Raw genomic sequence first — 10000 nt, 5'->3', positions numbered from 1 at the left:
TAGCAGGGCAGTTCCGAATAAATTGCACTTTTCCTATGGTTAGGAAATGCTAATTTAGCCTTTAAACTACCTAGGGTTTCTGTAACCTTTGCAAGTGGATATTATAGACAGGAATACCCGCTAGGGATTCCTCCGAAATATAATAATAATAATGATAATAATAATGATAATCATAATAATAATAGTAATAAAATAATAATAATAATAATAATAATAATAATAATAATAATCCCGTGTTTCATTTCACACATGGATTTTTTTTTTTTTTTTTTTTTTTTTTTTTTTTTAATCCTTGCAAAATCTTGATATGAATTTGAACTTGAAAAGAAAGTTGTTATATTCCCCCTAAAAACTCTTTTCAAATACTTGTATTTCAGTTGAACCTAAACAAGAACAACTCTATACCAGTCCCAAGTTTGGTAAATGAGGAGAGTTTGTGTCAGACAAAACAATTGGGAAAAAAAACAGCTATGAGTCAAAACCAAATATCGAATGTCTGCGATGAGAGTGGCAACGCTGAAAAGAAGGAATCAAGAGATATAAACTAGTCAATAGCGGTGCAAGGGGGAAGAACGTTAGTTGGAATAGTGATATTGCAGAAAATGAAAGAATATGCGACAGAGGTGAAGAGAGGAAGGGGCAGGTTGAGACAGTGAGGAAGGTATATGAAGAATGTACAATGAATGCATATAATCAAGGTTCACTCTCACCTTTCATGAAAACTACAATTCTTACATACACAATATGTATCCAACTCAATATTTCATTGATGGCCCCTATGTAAGCCGGCATTGCCGTAAGCGGCGGAAGCATTATCCATCAGGAAAGCTAAGGAAAAGTGGGCGCTGGTGGCCGAAATGAGGTTGTGATGGATATCCGGAGTAAGAAAGATGGACAAGATCAGCAGTGCAAGGATGAGAGGAGCATTTTGCTTGTAAAAGTTGAGATGGTATGGGCATGCTGTATTGAGCGATGGAGGAAGTGATGAGAAAAAAAAAATAGAAGTTAGAAAGGAGGGAAAGACCCAAGGGAAGATGGACAGATTATAAATGGCAATGGTTATGAAAGAGGAAGGCTTGGATAACATGGTAGGAGATTGAAGCAAGTGGAGGCAGCTCATCAGAAACACCGACTCATGATAAAGACCGGGTTATTAAAACTGACGAAAAGGAAGACAGTTTTAACCACGTTGTTTTAGTACTTACTTGATCGTGATCCCGTTGAAGAATATGGAATATGTGCCAGGCACTGTGTAAGGACAGTTGATTTTCCACTTAAAATCCACGCTTCTTTTTTTCGCCGATGTATTCACATTTGGGAAATGAATCACTTCTAGAATGGTTATGAAAATTCTGTTGAAAATATTACCTACAACTTCTAATAAAAATAATGCTAATATAACAACAAGAACGATGGCTGTTATAATAATAACAATGATGACATCAATAATAAACCGGCACAAAATCCACTTTTTAAATCTAACAGTGGTTCCCAACCGATATGTCAATGAGTTAGCAGGAGGGGTCACCTTGAGGAAAAAACATTGTAGGCCAATTTCCTAGCCGTTTATCAGTGTTTATATTATTATCTTATGAAGCCATGTGTTCGAAGAATAAGATCTTGTAATTATGCAAAGGAAGATACCTTACTTTTTTTCTTCTTCTTTTTTTATGCCCCCCCCCCCTTCTTAGCCTGAAAATATATAATAAGAAAATTGTACATGTGACTGCTGAAGCGTCAGGGGCTTGAGAAAGGGGTTACAAGTGTAACAAGGTTGGAAACCAATGATCTGTTATGACTAACATGAAAAGTGTGGCTATTATTCAAAGTTAGAAATAGTAGTAACATTTACGGATGGACACCCAAACCATGAATGTTATGTTCTCGGCATATATATATATATATATATATATATATATATATTATATATATATATAGATAGATAGATAGATAGATAGATAGATAGATAGATAGATAGATAGATAGATATAGATATAGATAGATAGATAGATAGATACATTGAACAAAGACATACAGAAAGCCATACGTTTAGGTATATATGGTGTCCGATGCCCAAAATTTAAGCCCATATTGTGTTACAAGCTTTTGTTTCAGAAATTTTTACTTATATATTTGTATCTTATCATTCTGCTCGTTTAAGGCTGAAGCTGCAAAGAAAATCGACTTTTTGCCTTGGTGGTCTATACATGTGTACACGCCTACGTGTGGTTTTGAAAAGAATATGCGTTAAAGAGTGCATATTTATAGTCCATTCAATCTGGATATACAGTATTATACGTCATTCATTACTTGTCTGGCCCACAAGCTGATCATATCTTTTAATAATATTACTAAATAAGAAAACGCTTTAAAGCCTTTACAACTGCAGATACTTCTACAACACAAATATTCTATATAATCAATCCTGTGTGACTTTATGGGAAAAGAACAGGCGTTAGTATTAAAGTGTTAGTATTATCGATGAAATAAGCTGCAAACATTTTTTTTTATCTTTGTTATAACTATGAAATTATTTCGAAAACAAGGCAAGGTTTCTAATTTGTAATGATCATTGTAAAAAACAATAGTAAAACTATAGTAATTTTCTGAATAAAGGAACTTTCACTGTAATCTTGCTGTGGCCAGTCATTGAGTAAATGATCGACTTTGATTTAAAATCGCCGATCACATAAAAATGGGTTAATTATAGATTATAAATTCAATTATGAATTGTTATGAATTTGTAGGTTAAATCAGACAACAAAAAATATATCAAAATACGATCACTAAGGTGATATAAGTAATGATGATATTACTAATCTGTGTTAGTAATATGAATATGAAAATAAAATAACAAATAAAGTAATGGGTACTTATGGCCGTAATAATTGGTGATGATGAGCAAAATAATTATTGCAGTGTTGATGATATCAATAATACTAATGATAAAAATAGTAATAATTCATATTATTATTATTCTATTTTTCATTAATATTGTCACTATCTAATAATAATAATAATAATAATAATAATAATAATAATAATGATAATAATAACAATAATAATAATAATAATAATAATAATAATAATAATAATAATAACAATAATAATAATAATAATAATAATAATAATAATAATAATGATAATAATTATCATTATTATTACTATTATTATTTATTATTATCATCATTATCCTTACAGCAATAATAATGATAAAATAGTAATATCATTATGATTAGCATCATTATTATTATGATTATGAATACAATTATGATTATAATACCGATAATAATAATAATAAAATGCCTAGTCATTTATCATCAACATCATCCTAGTTTACAGCTATTCGAAGGAAAAAAAATACAATATATACTTATAGAAACAGAAGTAGGAATGTTTGCAGTGAATGAAAGAATGAAAGAAAAAAAATAAATGGCAAAAGAAGAGAAAAGAGAGAATGAAAAAAATGACAAAAGAAGAAAAACGAAAGAATAAAAATAGGGCAAAAGAAGAAAAAGAAAAAAAAAGAAATAAAGAAAATGAAAGAAAGAAAAATATAGATAGATAGATACACACAAGTGGAAAAATCAGTGCGGCTCTAAATACATTTAAGAACACAAAGAGGAAGTTTGTACAGTAAGAATTATAGGGAGAAAAAGATTATACATTTACAAGAGTAGTTAACTAATACAGGAAACAATAATACAGTTAAAAACAGGAAAACGAATATAAACACTGAGAAATCCAGTAAGAAAAGAAAATACAGTTGAGAAATACAGAAAGGAAAAAAAAAATGCACAAAGAAGACCAAATTAATTTAAGAAATCCAGAAAAAAAATACAATTAAGAAATACAAAAAGAAAAAGAAAATAGAATAAGAAAATAAGAAACTCAGAAAATAAAAAAGAAAAACAAAAGAAGTAAGAAAAACAAAATGAGAAAATAAAATGAAAAAATAAAAAAATAAGAAAAACAGGAAAATAAAGATCAGAAAATCAAAATACAGTTACCTTCCGGACGCGTTCGATACAAAATACTCTCGCTGTGTGTAGAGTTCAAATCGACCACTTCAATGCTGTAGTTCGTAGCGGGTCTCAGCAAGAAACTTATGTAGGTGTTTTCCGTTGTGTCGTGAAAATCTTCGCACTTTCGACATCCACATTCTGCCTTATCTTCCGTTTCCTCCACGCATTTCACCGGTCACGTTGTAACTACAGTGAAGGAACATTTTTGAATTTGAGAATTGACTTTTTTTTGGTGAAGGGTTCTAAAAGTTGATATTATGTTTATACACACGCGCGCGCACACACGCACACACACACACACACACACACACACACACACACACACACACACACACACACACACACACACACACACACACACACGACTGTGTGTGTGTGTGTGCGTGCGTGTACGTGCGTGCGTGTATGTGATTGCGTACGTGAGTGACAAGTCTAATAAGTATCTCTCTTATCTTAAAATATCACATCCTTTCTCTTACCTGTAACCAGAATCTTGTGAGCTATTAGCCCACGATACCGTGACATTCCAGTCTAGCTCTCTGACGTCTATATCTAACGGCCACACTCCGCACATTTAGGAACCTGTAGTTGGCGGTAGTAGTTGGTACATCTGCAAGGTAAATGTGACGGTTAAGACGCACGTGGTGATCAGCTGTTTGTTTGCGCGTTTGTTATGTGTTTATTATTATTATTATTATTTGTTGTTGTTGTGTTTTCTCTCTTTTTTTTTCTTTCTTTCTTTCTCATCTCTGTTTAAACCTTGTGCCGAGTTTTAAGTATCTTTCTCTTTCTCTCTCTCTCTCTCTCTCTCTCTCTCTCTCTCTCTCTCTCTCTCTCTCTCTCTCTCTCTCTCTCTCTCTCTCTCTCTCTTTCTTTCTCTCTTTCTCTCACTCTCTTTCTCATCCTCTATCATCCTCTCATTCTCCATCATTCTCTCTCATTTTCTCTCATTCTCCCTCCCTCCCTCCTTCCCCCATTCCCCTCTCTCTCCCTCCCTCCCTCCCCCACCCCCCTCTCTCTCCCTCCCTCCCTCCCCCACCCCCTCTCTCTCCCTCCCTCCCTCCCCCATTCCCCTCTCCCTCCATCCCTCCCTCCCCCACCCCCCTCTCTCCCCTTCCCTCTACTCCGACGAAGGTGAAAAGGATCAAACCAATGGTCGTTTCCGCCGAGGTCGTGGTCGTTGCGAAGTCTTCGGTGGTTGAGGGCGAGTCCGAGAATTCTGTGGTTGAGAAGTCCGAGTCTGGGATCGTCGTGTCTGTGGTTAAGAGAGTGGGTTCTGTTGTAGTTTCTCTCTCTCTCTCTCTCTCTCTCTCTCTCTCTCTCTCTCTCTCTCTCTCTCTCTCTCTCTCTCTCTCTCCCTCTCTCTCTCTCTCTCTCTCTCTCTCTCCTCTCTCTCTCTCCTCTCTCCTCTTTCTCTCTCTCTCTCTCCATTTCTCTCAGTCTCCCTCCCTCCCCCATTCCCCTCTCTTCTCCCTCCCTCCCTCCCCCATTCCCCTCTCTCTCCTCCTCCCTCCCCACCCCTTCCCCTCTCTCTCCCCCCTCCCTCCTCCTCCCCATTCCCCTCCTCCTCCCCCTCTCCCCTTCCTCTACTCCGACGAACGTGAAAGGATCAAACCAATGGTCGTTTCCGCCGAGGTCGTGGTCGTTGCGAAGTCTTCGGTGGTTGAGGCGATCCCAGAATTCTGTGGTTGAGAAATCCGAGTCCCGGGATCGTCGTGTCTGTGGTTAAGAAGTGGGTTCTGTTTTTAGTTTCTCTCTCTCTCTCTCTCTCCTCTCTCTCTTTCCTCTTCTCTCTCTCTCTCTCTCCCCTCTCTCTCTCCTCTCTCCTCTCTCTCTCACTCCTCACTCCCCCCTCCCTCCCTCACTCCCTCTCTCTCTCTTCTCTCTCTCTCTCTCTCTCTCTCTCTCTCTCTCTCATCCTCTCATTCTCTATCATTCTCTCTCTCATTTTCTCTCATTCTCCCTCCCTCCCCCATTCCCCTCTCTTTCCCTCCCTCCCTCCCCCACCCCCCTCTCTCCCCTTCTCCTCCCCTCCCCCCCTCCCCTCTCTCTCACTCCCTCCCTCCCCCACCCCCCTCTCTCCCCTTCCCTCCCTCCCCCATTCCCCTCTCTCCCCTTCCCTCTCTCTCCCCTTCCCTCTACTCCGACGAACGTGAAAAGGATCAAACCAATGGTCGTTTCCGCCGAGGTCGTGGTCGTTGCGAAGTCTTCGGTGGTTGAGGGCGAGTCCGAGAATTCTGTGGTTGAGAAGTCCGAGTCTGGGATCGTCGTGTCTGTGGTTAAGAGAGTGGGTTCTGTTGTAGTTTCGGTCTGAAAGAAGAATTAAAAAAAAAAAATAGAAAAGAAAGTAAGCAAAAATGATAATGGTAGAAAAAATAAAGAATGATAAATATATAAAATATGATAATTAATCAGTAATAATTGATGATAATTAATAGATAATAATTGATGATAATTGATAAATAATAATTGATGATAATTAATAGATAAGAATTGATAATAATTAATAAACAATGAACAAATAATAAGTAATAATAGATAATAATAATTTATGATAAATTCATGAATAATAATCAATAATAATGATAAAGAATAATGATTATATAAACGTAGAAAGAAAGGTAAGAAAAAGAAGTAAAGAAAAAAAAGAAAAACAAAAATAAAATAAAAAAATGATAAAAAAGAAAAAGAAGAAAGAGGAAAAATAAAAAATAAAAAAGAGAAAGAGAAAAAAGAAGTAGAAGAAGAAAAAAATAATTATAACTATATTTTTATTGGTACTTGGTATTCCATAAAGATTCTCTCGCCACACATTTCTCTCTCTCTCTATCTATCTATCTCTCGCCACTCATTTTTCTCCGTATATCTCTTCATCTATCTATCTCTAACTATCTCTCTCTATCTATCTATCTCTCACCTCATTTCTCTCTATCTATCTGTATCTCTATCTATCTAGCTCGCACCTAACTTTTTTTCTCTCTCTATCTGTATCTCTATCTATCTGTCTCTCACCACACGTTTCAATATCTGTCTATCTATCTATTTCTCGCCACACATTTTTCTCTCTCTCTCTCAATCTGTCTCTCTAACTCTCTCTCACCACATTTTCTCTATCTATCTATCTATCTGTCCCTGTGTCACACATTTTACTCTCTATCTGTCTATCTCTCACCACATATTTCTCTGTCTATCTATCTATCTATCTCTCACCACGCACTTTTCTATCTATCTTTCTCTATTTCTTTCTCTCTCTCTATCTACACCTGGCTATCTCTCACCAACCATCTCTCACTCTCTCTCTGTCTATCTACCTGTCTATCTATGTATCTGTCTATCTACCTATCTAGCAATATGTCTGTCGTTCTATCTATATCTCACCACACATTCTCTCTCTCTCTCTCTCTCTCTCTCTCTCTCTCTCTCTCTCTCTTCTCTCTCTCTCTCTCTCTCTTCTTCTTCTCTCTCTCTTCTTTTCTCTCTATCTTTTCTCTTCTCTCTCTCTCTCTTCTTCTCTCTCTCTTCTCTCTCTTCTTCTCTCTCTCTCTCTCTTCTCTCTCTCTCTCTTCTCTCTTCTCTCTCTCCTCTCCTCTCTCTCTCTCTCTCTCTCTTCTGTACTTTGCATGACTATGTACTTCGATCATGTACTTTGAATACAGCGAAGTCTAACGCGGTCAGGGAGACCAGAACTAACCTATATTAACCTCTATATGACGTTTCTATGACCTTCCTTGGGGTCAGTCGGGTCAAGTTGCTACTCTTCTTGGGTGTTCCATAAACTTTTCCAACGTATCTCCAAAAAATTTCTTGTATAACTTTTCTCCTTGGCAAAGTTCCGAACCAAAATAACCTGGAAATTTCCCAGAGAGAGCAGGGTAATCTTCATTTCTGAAGTTATTTGATTTTTTTTTAGTTAGTTTAGTGTTGTTCTCCCTTAGCGATAACTAAATTAAGTTTGTCGATTTTTTTTTGTTTTTGTTTTTCATGGGAGAGCAAGAAATAAACAGCGATTATACAAAGGGTATTTTCGATATATTGTTTCTTCACAACCGATTCTACTGTCCTCCTCATAATACTCATTACAATACATATCATCGCAGTAATATAACGTATGATTAATCTCACTGACAAGGATTCGATGCTCTACCTCTCTATGTACTTCTAATAGTGGGCAGTTACTATCTCTGACATGGTTTATCTCTCAATTTATCTATCTATATCTGTATATCTTTCTCTCTCTTTCTCTTTATCTATCTATCTATCTATCTATCTAATTCTCTGTCTCTTTCTCTCTCTCAATCTGTCTGTCTCACTACCCCAACCTTTCTCTTTCTCTCTCTCTCTCTCTCTCTCTCTCTCTCTCTCTCTCTCTCTTCTCTCTCTCTCTCTCTCTCTCTCTCTCTCTCTCTCTCTCTCTCTCCTCCTCTCTCCTCTCTCTCTCTTCCTCTCTCTCTCTCTCTCCTCCCCCCTCTTCCTCTCTCTCTCTCTCTCTCTCTCTCTCTCTCTCTCTCTCTCTCTCTCTCTCTTTCTCACTTGCTCCTTTTACCTGTTAACCACAATGCGAATCCTTACCTGGACGAAGTTAAGACAAGCGACGAGGACCACGAAGACACAGCAGGCGCCTTGTACTCTCATCCTGTCAACATGGGTTTTGTTAAATTCCTGAGGCATTCGTTAACATCTTTAACAAGTTTTGGTGTCACTGTTAATACTCATTATGTCAGTATTTGTGCTATATTGAAGGTTTACAAAACAGTGTTGTTGTTTCTCATCAGCAAAGGCAGATTTTGAGAAGCTAGGGTTCTGTCATTATGCTGAGAATAATGAGTAAAGATACATAAAAGAAAAAGAAAAAAAAAGATGAGAAATTATTTTTTCTTTCTTATAAATATATATATTTTTTATCATCACTGCCGTGTCGCCTTTTCCTCATTTTTTCGGTGCACCATTTCCTCTATTTTTCTTTAAGGCACGTTTCGTTACTTTCGTTTCCTATGTTTCTCGTACTATTTATCTTCCTGTCTATGTATATACGAGGCACATGTGCTTCCCATATAACTCGCACAGCCTACCTTTCTGAAGTACAAACGCCAGGGATTGATTATTTAGAATTATCAACAGCTAAGGTCACTAGCGGCGAATACCGTGGCGGACTGAAATGTTAAAATATTTAAAACGTGAAAAATATCAATAGATGTCATATAGATAAAAAATAGATAGCAATAAATGTTATAGTAACAATCAAAGCATAAATATTATGCTCTAAACATATAACTTTATTACAAAAATACACACAATTAAATTTTATTAAAAAAATTTAGTCTCCCTTACTAAACTAATAAGACCTCTTATGTCACAATCGTCCCCCAATACATCTTCTGGTGTATATGGGGAGGCAAGTACATACATTTTTGGTCTGAAAATGTTGCACATCTTTCCACTACATGTGCAACCGTTAATGGCTCGTGGCATATTTCCCAAAGTGCTTTTAGCGATCTTCGGCCCATTAGTTAATCTTGTGTGCCCGATTCTCAGCCTTGCTACAATTCTACTTGTCCGTTTGGGATGGACACTGGTCTCCCAAGGCCATCTCTAATCTCTCGCAGTTTGTTTCTAGAGGTATGCCTCCATTGTTCCCTCCATTTATCATGAAGACAACTGCTGATGCTGTTTTTTCAGTCGGTGTGTGGGAGAGGAAAACGAGCATCACAGGGTTGAGCGGCGGCTGCCTTGGCCCTCCAATCAGCTCGCTCATTCCCACTGATACCAACATGCGCTGGCACCCAACATAGAGTTATCGTTTTACGTGATGACTTCAGTGCAAGCCAGCCTTGAACCTCTCTCACCATGTGATGAGTTTAAGGTCTTGTTTGCTTGCAAGGCACTACGACAGTCGCAATATATTACAATAGAATGATTCGTAAGATCTCTAGTCATCTTAACTGCAGCAAGGATGGTATGTGAAGAACAGGACAGCC

General features: G+C 37.1%; 1 protein-coding gene across 2 annotated transcripts in view; it reads right to left on the bottom strand.

Moving 5' to 3' along the window:
* LOC119574619 (receptor-type tyrosine-protein phosphatase alpha-like) overlaps nucleotides 1–10000 on the bottom strand; it is a 27880-nt gene that overhangs the window by 11586 nt on the left and 6294 nt on the right. Inside the window, exons 2-7 of one of the 2 annotated variants that reach the window (XM_037921974.1) lie at nucleotides 8595–8658; nucleotides 6194–6335; nucleotides 5176–5280; nucleotides 4505–4635; nucleotides 4011–4211; nucleotides 1206–1332 (exon numbers count right to left, since the gene is read on the bottom strand). The gene's annotated coding sequence lies outside the window, so the exon portion shown is untranslated. The remainder of the gene's footprint in view (nucleotides 1–1205; nucleotides 1333–4010; nucleotides 4212–4504; nucleotides 4636–5175; nucleotides 5281–6193; nucleotides 6336–8594; nucleotides 8659–10000) is intronic. The other variant, XM_037921975.1, reaches the window with a different exon arrangement.

The sequence above is a fragment of the Penaeus monodon genome, chromosome 6 (assembly GCF_015228065.2).
Source record: "Penaeus monodon isolate SGIC_2016 chromosome 6, NSTDA_Pmon_1, whole genome shotgun sequence".
Lineage (NCBI taxonomy): Eukaryota > Metazoa > Arthropoda > Malacostraca > Decapoda > Penaeidae > Penaeus > Penaeus monodon.
This window is presented reverse-complemented; position numbering and strand designations above follow the sequence as displayed.